The sequence below is a fragment of the Apium graveolens genome, chromosome 7, assembly GCF_009905375.1.
Source record: "Apium graveolens cultivar Ventura chromosome 7, ASM990537v1, whole genome shotgun sequence".
NCBI classification, from domain to species: Eukaryota; Viridiplantae; Streptophyta; class Magnoliopsida; order Apiales; family Apiaceae; genus Apium; species Apium graveolens.
Window position 1 is genome coordinate 762,678 of NC_133653.1, and position 14,663 is coordinate 777,340.

A 14,663-nucleotide genomic window follows, 5' to 3' on the forward strand; every position below is an offset into this window, starting at 1 on the left:
TAAAATTTAAATATCGTGTAAATTTATTCTATATTTTTTTCCAGAAATTTTCCGCCATTTTTAAAAATAATTCGACCGAATCAGTTGAATTTAGTATGAAATTCGTTGGCGGGAAAATTCCCTCCATTTTTTGGTAAGGCTAAATTCGACCGAATGCGGTTGAATTTAGGAGCACGCCAAAACTCAACCGTATACGGTTGCATATAAATACAGTAGTATTTATCCGGTTGTAATTAGTAAGACTAAATTCGACCGAATGCGGTTGAATTTAGGAGCACACCTAAACTCAACCGTATACGGTTGTATATAAATACGGTTGTATTTATCCGGTTGTAATTAGTAAGGCTAAATTCGACCGAATGCGGTTGAATTTAGGAGCACGCCTAAACTCAACCGTACACGGTTGTATATAAATATGGTTGTATTTATTCGGTTGTAATTAGTCCTAAATTCGACCGCGTAAATACGACCGTATTTAAATACAACCGCATGCGGTTGTATTTAGCTGCACCCATAATTTCAACCGAAAACGGTTGAATTTGATGTCGGTTGTATTTGTGCAGTTGTATTTAGCCTTGTTTTCTTGTAGTGTTCATAACATAAAAAATTTAGAGCTAATATATAATATTTAAATTTTAATATACAAAAATCATTGCTTATATGATATAATCTCATAAATTAAAAAAGAAAAGATAAGTAATCAAGTTTTATTTCAGATAATATAAAATTTACAACTAATATATAAAATTTACATTTTAATATTCAAAAACCATTGCTTTTATTATATAATAATTTTGAATAACTTTGAGTTTACGACAAAATCAATTTGAAATATTTTATTAATATTCAATGATTTTTATACTTAACAAATTTTTGCAATTTCATATTTTGAACTTAACATCTAAAATGTGTAACTATATATTATGAAAAATTACAAAATTATAAAATTTTGCAACATCATATTTTGAAGTTAACATTTAAAATCTGTAACTATATAACATTAAAAATAAAATATACCAAAAACTATAATATAATAATCTCAAAAATATAAGCAGCTATTAAATTCTTTTTATAATTTACATTTACAATATTATTACTAATATTTTAGGATAGAGACATGAATATCTCTTAACATTATTTCAAAATTCAAATTTCAAATTTCAAACTAAAAGTTCTCATAAGTCTAGGATTTTTATATAAATATACATGTGCACAAAATTTCACTTATAAAAATTTTAAACTACTTTGAAACGGCACTTGAGAAGAACACCACATAATAGGCTTTCACAAATGGACCTCCATCAATGAATGGTCCAAGTCTCACTCCATCATCATTTTAAGATTATCCTAAAAAAATCATGTGAAGATATTAAACAGTAGAATTCAAAACCAACTTTCATACATGATCAACTTTATTTCAAAATGTTACTTTATCATCATAAAGTTACTTTCATACATGATCAACTTTATTTCAAAATGTTACTTTATCATCATAAAGTTACCCATGAAGACGAACTGATAGAATTGTAGCACCAAATTTTGGTCAAATTCTTTTATAACTTGCATGAATTTTAAATTATTATGTCACTATTGTTCACCAACAATATCTTTCAAGTTTTCTTCTTTTTTTCTTAGATTCGGTTTTATGATTATTTCTTTAGTATTTTTGCACTATGTAGTAGTTTCTTAATAAAATTACTCATTATCTCCAAATTTGCTTAGTACAACAATTTTACGACATGATGGTTCTTTATTACTCATTTTAAAGATTACCGCATGTAATTTTAATTATTAATCTTAAAATTCTTCTACTAATTTTGAAAAAAATAAAAAATATATTTGTAATGTTATACAACTTAAGAATATCTCGGTTACACTTGAAATTACATGCCAATTGTATCAATCTTCATAGAAGGTAATATGTATGATTACTTTATCAAGAAAAATTAATTAAAACTCTTCCGCTATTTATTAAATAAATAAAACTCATTACAATCATTTTTTGAACAGATTTAAGACTTCAGCTTATGTTGCAGACTCTACCACCGTCATTAAAGTTATATTTTTTGATAGTGCGATTAAAAAATTGACATCTAAATCTGTGAAAAATGTAATTGAATTAATATACGTATAATATGATAATATATATATATAATGTTTGTGTTAAATTTAAATAACTCAATTGTCATGTCATATAATTTTTTTTCAGGAGGAAAAATGTTCCTGGCCATACTCAAGAAGGCAAAGAATTAACAGTTACATTTATTGGATAATAAAAATTATCAAGTTCATAAATGTTAATTATATTCTATTACTTTTTAATACCTGTACAATCCATTTTATTGTAGATGTACACTCACATATCTCTTCAAATTACATTTACTTAATGATTTGCTTAAAATTTTATAATTTTATTAATAAAAATGAATGAATTTGTTTTCTAGTGCCTAGCAAGGGCAAGGTACTAGTATAAATAAGGATAAAAACTGGATTTACCTCTAGTTGCATAAATTTCACATACTAAGCTGAGTTCTGCAATGGTTAGTTGGCAGTTTTTAAGCAAAAACTTGCCATTCCCATTGTGCCAAAAAGTTTCGAACTTTGCAAGAGATTTAAACATAACTTTTTCACTTGCAGCAGCGGTTTCAGATTTCAAATGGATAAATTTGTAATAAGCCTTAAATTTCACCCTTAGCATGGTAAGGGTAAAAATTCTTTAATGAGGCCAAAATCACTTTCAGGGCTGCTGCAAAGACTGCATTAGGTAATGCCAGGGGCGCTCTCGAACATGTTAAGGCAGATTTTTTTATTTCAAAATCAAAAATCTAGTTTTTATAATGAATTTTGTTTAATATCAGGAAAACTTTCTCGTATATCACATAAAGGATTGCATATCATAAAATAAATATCCTGATTTAAACAACATTTAATTGAATATTATCAGAATCAGAAATGTAACAGACAGGATAACCCATCAGTATTTACACTCAGCAAATCCTGATCCAGGCGCGTCGAGATTTATCAGCCTTAGCAAATAAGAATCTGTCAGCTTAAGCAAATCCTGATCATTATTTATTTCAGCAAATCAGAGTTAGAAATTCCTGATCAGCAAATATTGATTTCCATGTTACACAGATTTAATATTCAGATTAAAATAATATAATAAGTCAGTAAATATTTTAATTAAACAAGCAGTAAAATTACTCGCTCAGGTCGCCTCGCGTACGCGAGATGCCGAGACATTCGCCTAAATCGCACTTCGACCCGAGTCGAGTCTTGTCGTGTCGTGTCGTGGCGTGGCGTGTGACACTCCCATGAAGGTAGAGTCACATTCCACATTCACCCTCCTATTGTTGAGGTTTTTCACTTATACTCTTTCGGAAAAACCAGAAATTCCACTAATTACATAAACCTCAATTCCGATAATTGCTTATGTTTAATTAAATTCCAGTAATTACATAAACCTCAATTCCGATAATTGCTTATGTTTATTTGGTTTACTGTTAGCGACGAATACTCGAATTAACAGTGAAGAATTAGCTAGCTGATACTCGCATTGGATACTTAATGTTACTTTTAAATTTGTATTGAAGACAGCGAAGTACCGTGAAAGGCATTTTGGGTTAGTTCATTAACATGCCAATGTGCAGCCTACTTTTAGGACAATTTTAGTCCTCCTAAGACGTACTTTCAAATGTTGAAGACACTCTTCTTGTCTTGAATATCTTCCCTAAAAACCGAGCAAATTAGCTTTAAGGAACTTGAATTTTGTTTAGCCAACAAAAATTGCCCTTTTACTGTGTAAGAAAAGATCTAAATCTTCGAAAAGAGCTACAAAAGAACTTGGTTTCAGTCAATTCATCCTTTCCAAGTTACTCTCTGCAGTTCCATTAACACTCTTCTTTTGATTCTTATCTTCCTCTGGTCTTCTACCACCACCATTATCTCTGGTCACATTGTCTATGTATGCGTATCGTCGAGAAAGCTCAACAGTCTGTATTGCCTTTCTTCTGGTGCACAACCTAATTTTGATATCCCTCTTCCACTCATTAATGCTAGTTCTGTTGATGATCATAAACTTGAAGTTAGCATCCGACAAAGTGTTCCTAGTGTTGATATAAAAAACAGCACAACTCTTGTTACGCAAGAGATTGCTAGTTATCTTGTTCAAGAGAACAATTTTGATGATCATAAACTCAAAGTGAGCATACGAGAGAGGAGTCCTATTGTTGACATCAAGGACGATAAGGCTCTTGTCACACGAGATATTCCTGGTTATAATGTTCAAGAGAACAAAATCCTTATTGTTAGCAACATTGTTGATAACAATAAAAATATGCTTTCAGAGTTTAAATCTGCAGTGAAGGTGGTGGAAGAGCATCTGGCAAGTGCATCGATCATGGAGATCGAATTCAAGAAGCCTCACAACATGTGATGGCAAAGGGGTTTAAGCTACAAATTCCACAAACGCTGCTGTCATGGTCCCTCTTCTTCTAAATTGCTCCAAAGAGTTGTGACAAGTCTCCGAGGACTTCAATAATTTACTACTAGCTTTGAAACATACAAATCTAGTGAGAGGCACAAGGTTCTTAATTTCACTAATAATTTGCATTCATGTAATTAATCATTTTAAATTATCTTGTTCACGCTCCGAAAGTTCTGATTGTCAAAACAGGGGAAGGAAAAGAGAAAATGCAATAAATCATCAAAGCACATTTATTAATCATCATCCGCTGTAGTTATTTATTAAGTATTCTATCTAGCATATTTCATTGATTAATTACAATTAGTCTCATAAAGCACATGCATTAATTGTTGTCTTTTACAATTTTCCGGCCATTTGTCTTCAGATCATAAAGCTTAATAAAGAAGAATGGTTGATGCAATCGTATCTTTTGCAATTGAAAAGCTTGGTGAATTTATTGCACAAGAAGTTAACATTCGGATAGGAGTGAGAGATAGTGCAAGGTGGCTCAAAGATGAAGAGGAGCTAATCCGCAACTGGGTGAACAACGTCAGAGATGTTGCTAATGACGCGGTAACTATCTTAAGCAATTTCAACACACTCCAACAAGTAACCGCAGCTCCAAAACAAAGTATCTGGGATCGTTTTCGGGGCTGTCTTTGCATGTTCAAAAAAGAAGTTATTCTTTCTGATATTGGAAAGGATATTGAGTCACTCAAGGGAAGGATTGTTGTGATCAAGTTCAGGCGAATTGAGTACGGTATTGACAGATATGGCGTCTAATGAAATGGACATTCCGTCAATTGATAACCAGGTGGAAGTGGTTGGTTTTGAGGATGATTTTAAGACTTTGAAGGCTGAACTTAATAGCGAGGATATGTCCCTCAAATTCATTTCAATTCACGGTATGGGGGGCTTGGGAAAGACTTCACTTGCCACAAAGTTGTACAATTCTAGCGAGTTGAGAAATTTTGACACTCATGCTAAGGTTTGTGTCTCCAACAAATTTAACATGAAAGATGTTCTGAAGAGGATAGTAAAGTCTTTTATGGTACCTGAGCATGAACAATATTTGTCAACCATGGATGAGCATGATTTGCTGCAATATTTGCCAAAGTTACTTAATCGTAATTTGATGCAGGTTATTGATTTGTAATGGAACAGTCAAGTTTTGAGTTGCAGGGTCCACGATCTTGTCCGTGATCTTGCCATGAATAAAGCATAGGAGCAGAAGTTGTTGGTCGTTTTTGACTCAGGTAAACATCGTACAGACCACATCCATTTGTTCAAAGGACAAGCACGTCATGTCATTTACTTGTAAAAATACATCGGTAGGGGAGCGTTCCGCCTTAGAGGAACTCATACTAATGCTAGGACTTGTCGCAAGCAAATTAGGAAATGAAAGAAGTCTACCGAAAGCCTATGATGCTTTATATTTACATTCATAGGGTCTAGTAAAGTATTTTGGTGGTACATGAAATTACTTATTTATTAACACATTTATATAACTAAGAGATAAAATAAATATCTGAAATTCCAGCATCACATTCTTGCAGCAGCTAAAGCAAATTTCAACACTCCTCCTTGCTTTGGTTGCTGCAAACTCCAAGTTTCTCGCTAAGAAACTCAAACTTGCTTCTTATCTGAGCCTTCTTAAATATATCAACATGAAGAATATGATTGTGAGAGATACTAATTTCTTCTTGATTGTCGGCTGATTCTTTTGTGCATCCTTCTTCTTCCATATTCGAATCTAGTAACACGTTCCTTAAACACAATGTTTCATTTAGGCTTCTTTTTTACATCAAATACTCCTCAATTCTGCCATTCCATGTTCTAGAGGCCTGTTTGAGGCCAAATAAGGCTTTCTTAAGTAAATATGCATGATCTTCTATTTCTTTCACAACATAATCCTCAGGTTGCTCCCCATTAATCTCCTCTTCCTCCAAAGGATCAAGTACAAAGCTTTTCTCCTTCATTTTTACTTTGAAGACATCATTGCCATTTGCATCTGAAATACTTTCAATTGCCACTCTGCCTTTTCCCTTGACTGCAATATATTCTCCATTCCCAATCCTCACTTTGGAAGCCACTGAAGTGTCCAAATCCTTAAAAAGCTCACGATCAAACGTTATATGATTAGTACAACCGCTGTCAATCAACTATTTCGCACTTGAATGATTAGTTGCAAAGCAAGATGCTACAAAAAGTTGCTCCTCTTCTTCTTCATCCGCCACATCAGCAACTTGAGCAACACTCTTTTGCTCTGCATCCACATTAGGTAATGCAAGTGGCGTTCTCGAATATGCTAAAGAGGCTTTGATATTGGCTTTGATATTTTGATTTTGTCTCAAAATAAAAAATCTGGTTTTCATAATGAATTTTATTTGAGACAAGGAAAACTTTCTGGTGTTGTTTTCTGACCTGGAGGCTAACAAATGCCCCTATTGAACCACGCCCTCCCAAGGTGTTTTCCAAGGTTATCGAACATGAGTGTGGTGGGATCATTTAGCACAAAGCTAGTATTCGGAGTAAAGGAGCCAAATGGGCAACTTAATCTCAGTGACGCCTTAAAATCTGGAGACATCTTTGTGTCACTGGCTAGACGATTCAAAATGTTCACACAATGTGTGACACCTAATGTATGGGCACCTGCATTAGAATTCCATGTACCAACATCATCACAATGTGTGCATACTGATAGCAAGACCCAAGATTTTGAAAATGCATACTTTTGCTATATAATGGTAACATGTACAAATTTCAAGTACTTTAACTTAAATCAAAACACAAAATTCCGAGCTCTTATTATTGAATTTTATTTAAAGAGCAAAACCTATCTGCTAGTTATTGGCATAACCAATCTCTATTTGGATATTCATTATTCTATGTAAAATAGAGTCATTTTTCCTCATTTTGTAGAATTTGTCAATTTTCCATTCATTGGCCGGAAATATGTCAGAAAATCAAACAGACAACAATAGTACTTCAAGTAACTTATCATAAATACTACTACTACTACCAAGAATAATAAAATTTGTACATGTTGCTGTAAAGAACGGTGGCTATCACAGGAAGATTATACATAAGCCGTACATTAGTCAATCATTCTCTAATAGAGAAGTCAACAACAAGATCCTACATTGTATGCATCATTATAATATTATAATTAGCCATGCAAGCTTATGGTTTAAATCCATAATTATGCATATTAAACAAGTCTCAATGCAATTAACAAGCCAACGTGCAGCCTACTTTTGGGACAATTTTAGTCCTCCTAAGACGTGCCTTCATGTTCAATAGCGGCATTGAAGGAACTTGAGTTTTCTTTAGCCCACAAAAATGGCCCTTTCACTGTCTAAGAAAAGAGCTAAATCTTCGAAAAGAGCTGCAATAGAGCTTGGTTTCTTTCAATTCATCTTTTCCAAGTTATGTTGGACAAACTTAGTATTTTAGACTAAGTTGTGAATCATTTTGAGACTCTATATGAGTGAGACACATTATGTGTTAGTGGTGTGTATTTATTGGAACGTATTCTCCTCTTCGAGGGGATTCCGATGCATATTAACATGCTCAAAATGAGTAAAAGGTGAATGAGAACTGATGTTCCAAAGTTTTACCTTTTAATATGAAAAGTGGTTTTGTACCACATCGAGAGTAGCACAAACCTATTTCTTAGTTTTTCTTATAAATACCATGTACCACATCGAAAAGAAAAAAAAGTCCTTTCAAGCCTCTCTTTATAAATAGAGTCTTAGGGCACCAGTTTTATTAAGTCGAGGAAATAAGAGTCATCTCTTTCATTCTCGGTCTCTTTAGTCTTAAATTTTTCCAATATTCCGGTGATAGTTCTCGGGCTCAGTTCAAGTTCTCTGAGAGTATATTCGATCTATTGATTATACTAGTATCTCGTTTTATCCTGGGAAGCAGGTCGCTAAACATGGATGGTGCGGGGCGAAACTGCTTTAAGGAGACAGTTTTCTGGACTCGAGATTAAATCCAATCTCTATTTGTTTTCTCAAACTCTTCTCTTAATTTAATTGTTAATTCTTATATGCTTATGTGATTTAAGAATTAGCAATGTTCTTGTGAATTAGTTATATATTCAATATATATATATAATAATGTCTTTATCGTACAAGATTGATAACAATCTTAAAGCAGTTTCCTTTAATTTTCATACTTTCTTGTGAGTAGACGCAAAAGTCAATTTGATTGTTTAAATTGGATTTATTTATGGGTATATGAGTGGCTATTATTTGCCTCATTAATTAAATTAAATTTAGTGTGTTAATTTCTTTGATCACTTGTTGCCATGTGCTTGAAATTAATATAAATTTGATTTTAAGTGGTGCTTTGTTTAAGCATAACAGGTACGAGGCAAAAGTAAGCACAAAGTTGTTGGATAATTGGTTTCTTATAAGGCTATTGATGCTTTAATGGTTACTGATTTATGATCAACTTATATTCAAGTGGACATATTTGGCGACATCTCTCTCGGGTTGATTATTATAAATTGGTAGATTAAACCCAAATTTATAATTCGTCCATGTTTTCGCTATTAATGGATAGCTTATTATGTTTTGTTAACATGGTGATTGATAATATATATGAGCTAGAGTTTCTTAATTCTGAATTGATTTCGGAATTATTAGTACACTGATACAAGAATCGTATATGCTATAGTTTACATTCGTGTTTGCAAGTTCATAACATGATATTGCTATGCAATTAAATGATATGGCTACATAAATGTGACCCTTCATGATGGAACTTGATTATTTGGTGATTAATTTTTTAATCATTGTTGAGTGATGATAAGGCATCAATTATTATTGTTTAATCTTTAATAATGGAGTTATATCACAAACTTGTAATACTGGATAGAATGCAGTAACATGTTTGTTGTTAAATAATGTGACGAGTTGTGCAGCTGAAGTGAACCAGATTTACAATTGTTCAGGATTCTCCACATTAAAAAACCTAATGAGCCTGGAGTACAGGTTATGGGTCGGCACATAAATTATATTTTTCTGGTTGGATTTTTCCTCCAATTAAATAGTAATTTACGTGTTGGTGTCGGTCTGCTGCGGCAGTGACACACGAGCCTATTATAGTGATCCATATGATACTTAATACGGCAAATATTGATATCAGTAGTTATGCTGAACTTCGGAGAGAATCCGAAAAGTTGTTAACCCTAACGCATCAGTTGATCAAGGATCACTGAATGTGGGGTTATTGAAGATTTATGTTCTTCCTTGGGCCTTTTATGGTTGTACCAGTAGGTGAGCCAGAAATGTAGGTTCGTGTGAACCATGTAAATATTTTATAGAAATTCGGTAATTGAATTTTTAATGATAAGAACCACGGGAAGTTATTTAAACATGATATTAAAATCTTATAGGTTTTAATGAATGACGTAAAACCTGCTCAGATGAGAGGTAGTGACACGATACGTGTTTACTGTCTGGTTTGATAGTAAAACATTTATCACTCGTACTCGTAGTCGAGTCAATATTGAAGCTAAATAGAGAGATGTGTGCTCTATAAACTCAAGGGTAAATCCAACTTAATACAGATAATTAAGATGGTAGTGAATAAATTTGATGATGAATAATCACCGGGCAAATTCAGTTTGCAACGTGAATATTCATGAGGTCGTTGCACCTTACTCGCATTAAATAAATGGAGTAGATGCAGGCTTGAGTTGCGCTCTGAGAGAGATGCAAAACGATTGTGATCAGCTCAGACTATCACTGAATTTGAGGATATTAGTTACGAAAGACTAATCGTTCCTTAAACATGATACCACCGAAGGAAATAATTAAATTTCCTATTAGTTTTAGAATGTTTTCTGACATTCTGTAAAATATTAAAATTGTGGGGGTATCTAAAATACAAAATTATTGAATTTTCTATGAATAGTGGAATGTAATGAAACATTCTTGAAAATAATTGAAATGTGGGGGTATCTCGAAACTTGATATCAATACCTCTATTGGTAGCATGAGATCCAAAATCAATTGAGATATTTTGGATGGATACATAGACAATGGTTGAGTCTAATAATATCCGATATATGAATCTAATTTTTGAGATTCGTAAGAATACTATTACAGAGTTTAGGAATGCTTATGCGATAAGCTAGTAGATCCTAGTAGATCTGTAATTAAAAGTCATCTAAATGAACTTACGAGTTATTGGATGAATGTGAGGATGAACCTGCAGAGAGCAAAAGACTTGGATAATTGCTAGTCCCGAATGTCTTGATAATTTGCTTGAAGGTGAACTCGTAAATTAATAGAAGCAATGCGCTTCTCGTATAATTTCTTGATAAGTGAATATATCAAGAGAAAATTTGACTATTATTGAGAGTCAATAAATTAAGATTTTCTAGCACGTGTACTAGAAAATGGATTGTGCATGTTCTCTCTATGTCCTTTGTGGGGGAAAGGATGTTAAGAAATAGAGAGAGTGGTTCTTATTGACGGAATCTTGTTAGGAAAATATATCTGGGTCTGAAGGAAGTATAAGGTCAGACTGATACTAAAATATTACAGTCGAAAGTGATGACCTTATATAATTTATGAAATATTCTTGAGTTTTGAGAATAAGGTTCATTAAGATGATACTAAAATTATCGTATTGTGAAATTTAAAAGTGCATCAATGAACATTGAGATGGTCTTTCTAAATAGATATTTGGAGAAATATCTATTTACGTGAACCCGAGGGTTGCTCTAGATAAAGCAAGAGTAGAAAATCTGTATTTTCGGTGATCATGTTGAGTGAAACAACATTGACATGAAATAATGACATATTAAATTTGATATTGCTATGATAAGCAATGGCTTCAAATAAATGACATGGTTGCCATTTTGAGGACGCTCAAAATTGGTTGCTATGTGAATAAGGATTGCCAGTTTAAGGACGCTTAAACTCGGTAATGATGCAAACTGAAATTGCTGGTTTTTGGGAAGCTAAAAGCTGGTAATATAAATAACAAGTGAAGCCTTAAGTAATAACTAGTAATAACAAGTGAAAATCTGTATTTTCGGTGATCATGTTGAGTGAAACAACATTGACACGAAATAATGGCATATTAAATTTGATATTGCTATGATAAGCAATGGCTTCAAATAAATGACATGGTTGCCATTTTGAGGACGCTCAAAATTGGTTGCTATGTGAATAAGGATTGCCAGTTTAAGGACGCTTAAACTCGGTAATGATGCAAACTGAAATTGCTGGTTTTTGGGACGCTAAAAGCTGGTAATATCAATATCAAGTGAAGCCTTAAGTAATAACTAGTAAAGTTATTTCATAAATGTGAAATATGTCAATATGAGATGTCAAACTGATTCAAAATCAGAGAATTGACAAGTGTGCATGTGTTATTTACACATGATATGCAAGTCATAATTGATTGCATGTGAGTGATCTGATCATTATGAGAAGTAATGACAAGAGGATCATTTTTGAAAACCTTGATGAGATTGAAAAGTTTTGATTTGAAGATTACAATCTTCGTGACTTTAAAAGTTTTAGACGATACATGTCACATGTTGGTGATGTGAATTTTGAAGAGATCAACGAAGCTAAAGTTGTCATAGCTGGAATGGATTTATATTTATCCAAGCGTTGATGAACAAGGATCTCTCAAGAAGGATTGCAAGTCTGTTGTACTTTTTAAAATTGTACAAAATTAGACATAGGCTACACAGTTGGTAAACTGGGTAGATGCACGAGTACAATGGAAATTGGTCACTTGGAAGTGATTGCAATGAGATTTAAGGTGTATGATATATGCTCGTGAGCTTGGACTGCAATACGAAAGATATCTAATTGCACTATGTGAATATAGTATGTAAATTAGATATTTGACTTTAAGAACTTAAAAGTCATTCGAGAATACATTTCACACTTAGCATTCGTGTCATGGAAATCCTAAACTTAGCTCGATTCATGATGGAATACGAGTCTGGTGCATAAAATAAATGCAGTTAAAAGGCTGAGTAGCCACTTTGTAAGGATATTCCTAAATGACAAGGAAAATGTGTCTTCAATATGCATATATCGTGTAATCAATATGCAAATTGGGAGATCACATTATTGTGTATGAAATGGTATGTCTCACATCTATGATGAGGACATAATACCATTAAACAACTATTCTCAACGAGAATTATCATGATTGACTATGTAAAGTCAAATGATAATGTTTGGATCCACTAACCAGATGGTTAAACTGAGCGAATCTGTTTAAGCCAAGGGAATCTAGTTAGACCGAGAGATAGTTGTCAAATCATCGAGAGGAATGAGCCTTGCCTATTGCTTAACGGCGTCATGATGGACACCCAACCTTACTGACTGGAGATCCCAAGAACTTGGTTCAACGGGACAACTAAATCATGATGACCAAATCACTGTGGGGGTAACCCCTGGCCTATTTTTATGATGATGAAACAGTGAGACCCGTAAGGTACGAGGTTAAGTTTTATGCTTTTAATGATCTTTGACGAATACAAGGATTTCAAGTTTGAATACATAATATTCGGTTGAGTAAACGCGGGTTACTCTATAAGATAAAGATCACCTATGTCAGAGAGAAGTATGGCCGCTTCAAAGGAGAATTGCGAGGCACAATTCTTTAGAAACTCTTGCAGAACCAGGACGATGTTCCAGGGCCAAAATGGACATAATCATGAGAACTGAATGAGTCAGGAAAGATATAGTGATGAGTATGTCATCGTTTACACAAACGGTCGAACAGTTCAAGAACATCGCGTCAACTGTCTACCAGTAAAGTCGATATACTTATTTGAGCGAAGGTTCAAGGAGCATTCTCTACCTATCGTATGCTATATCTGACCGCCAGAACTATCACCAAGTCAAGCTCCACGTATGTCTGTCTATGTGGTGCGTGCTACTGGACCATCAATCTCATTTGTGGGGGATTGTTGGACAAACTTAGTATTTTAGACTAAGTTGTGAATCATTTTGAGACTCTATATGAGTGAGACACATTATGTGTTAGTGGTGTGTATTTATTGGAACGTATTCTCATCTTCGAGGGGATTCCGATGCATATTAACACGCTCAAAATGAGTAAAAGGTGAATGAGAACTGATGTTCCAAAGTTTTACCTTTTAATATGAAAAGTGGTTTTGTACCACATCGAGAGTAGCACAAACCTATTTCTTAGTTTTTCTTATAAATACCATGTACCACATCGAAAAGAAAAACAAGTCCTTTCAAGCCTCTCTTTATAAATAGAGTCTTAGGGCACCAGTTTTATTAAGTCGAGGAAATAAGAGTCATCTATTTCATTCTCGGTCTCTTTAGTCTTAAATTTTTCCAATATTCCGGTGATAATTCTCGGGCTCAGTTCAAGTTCGCTGAGAGTATATTCGATCTATCGATTATACTAGTATCTCGTTTTATCCCGGGAAGCAGGTCGCTAAACACGGATGGTGCGGGGCGAAACTGCTTTAAGGAGACAGTTTTTTGGACTCGAGATTAAATCCAATCTCTGTTTGTTTTCTCAAACTCTTCTCTTAATTTAATTGTTAATTCTTATATGCTTATGTGATTTAAGAATTAGCAATGTTCTTGTGAATTAGTTATATATTCAATATATATATATATAATAATGTCTTTATCGTACAAGATTGATAACAAGTTACTCTCTTGAGTTCCATTAACACTTCTTCTTTTGGTTCTTGTTTTCCTCTGGTCTTCGACCACTACCATCATCTCTGGTCACATTCTCCACGTATGTGTATCCTCGAGAAAGCTCAACAATCGAGAAAGTATTCAATATTTATAGATCAAGAAGAGGTGAGAAAGTCGAAGGTGAATGTGGTAGAGTGGCTAATGAAGATACCTAAGAAGGCCAGGGATGACATGAGGAGGTATATAGTGTATGAATTGTTGCCTGGATTGGTGTATGGAGATTCAAGTTCAGATTTTGAACAGTTTCAAGATGCCTTCTCTATAACAATGAATAATCTCCTTGAGAAGGTAACCAGACTGGGTTAAAGTGTATAATGTCATGGTGTTAAATAGTTCAAATTTATAATGTACATGTTATGAATTGCTTGAAGATAATTTTATAAATACCTGATTAGACCAGAAAATTCTGCAGTTTTTGTAATTCTTTACTAACATGAGTACATCAATTAACAAAATTTATC

The 14,663-nt window shown here is 33.5% G+C and overlaps 1 long non-coding RNA gene across 1 annotated transcript in view; it reads left to right on the plus strand.

The window, feature by feature from the left end:
- LOC141671305 (uncharacterized) overlaps nt 1–14,663 on the plus strand; it is a 328,936-nt gene that overhangs the window by 75,907 nt on the left and 238,366 nt on the right. The gene's annotated exons all lie outside the window — the stretch shown is intronic.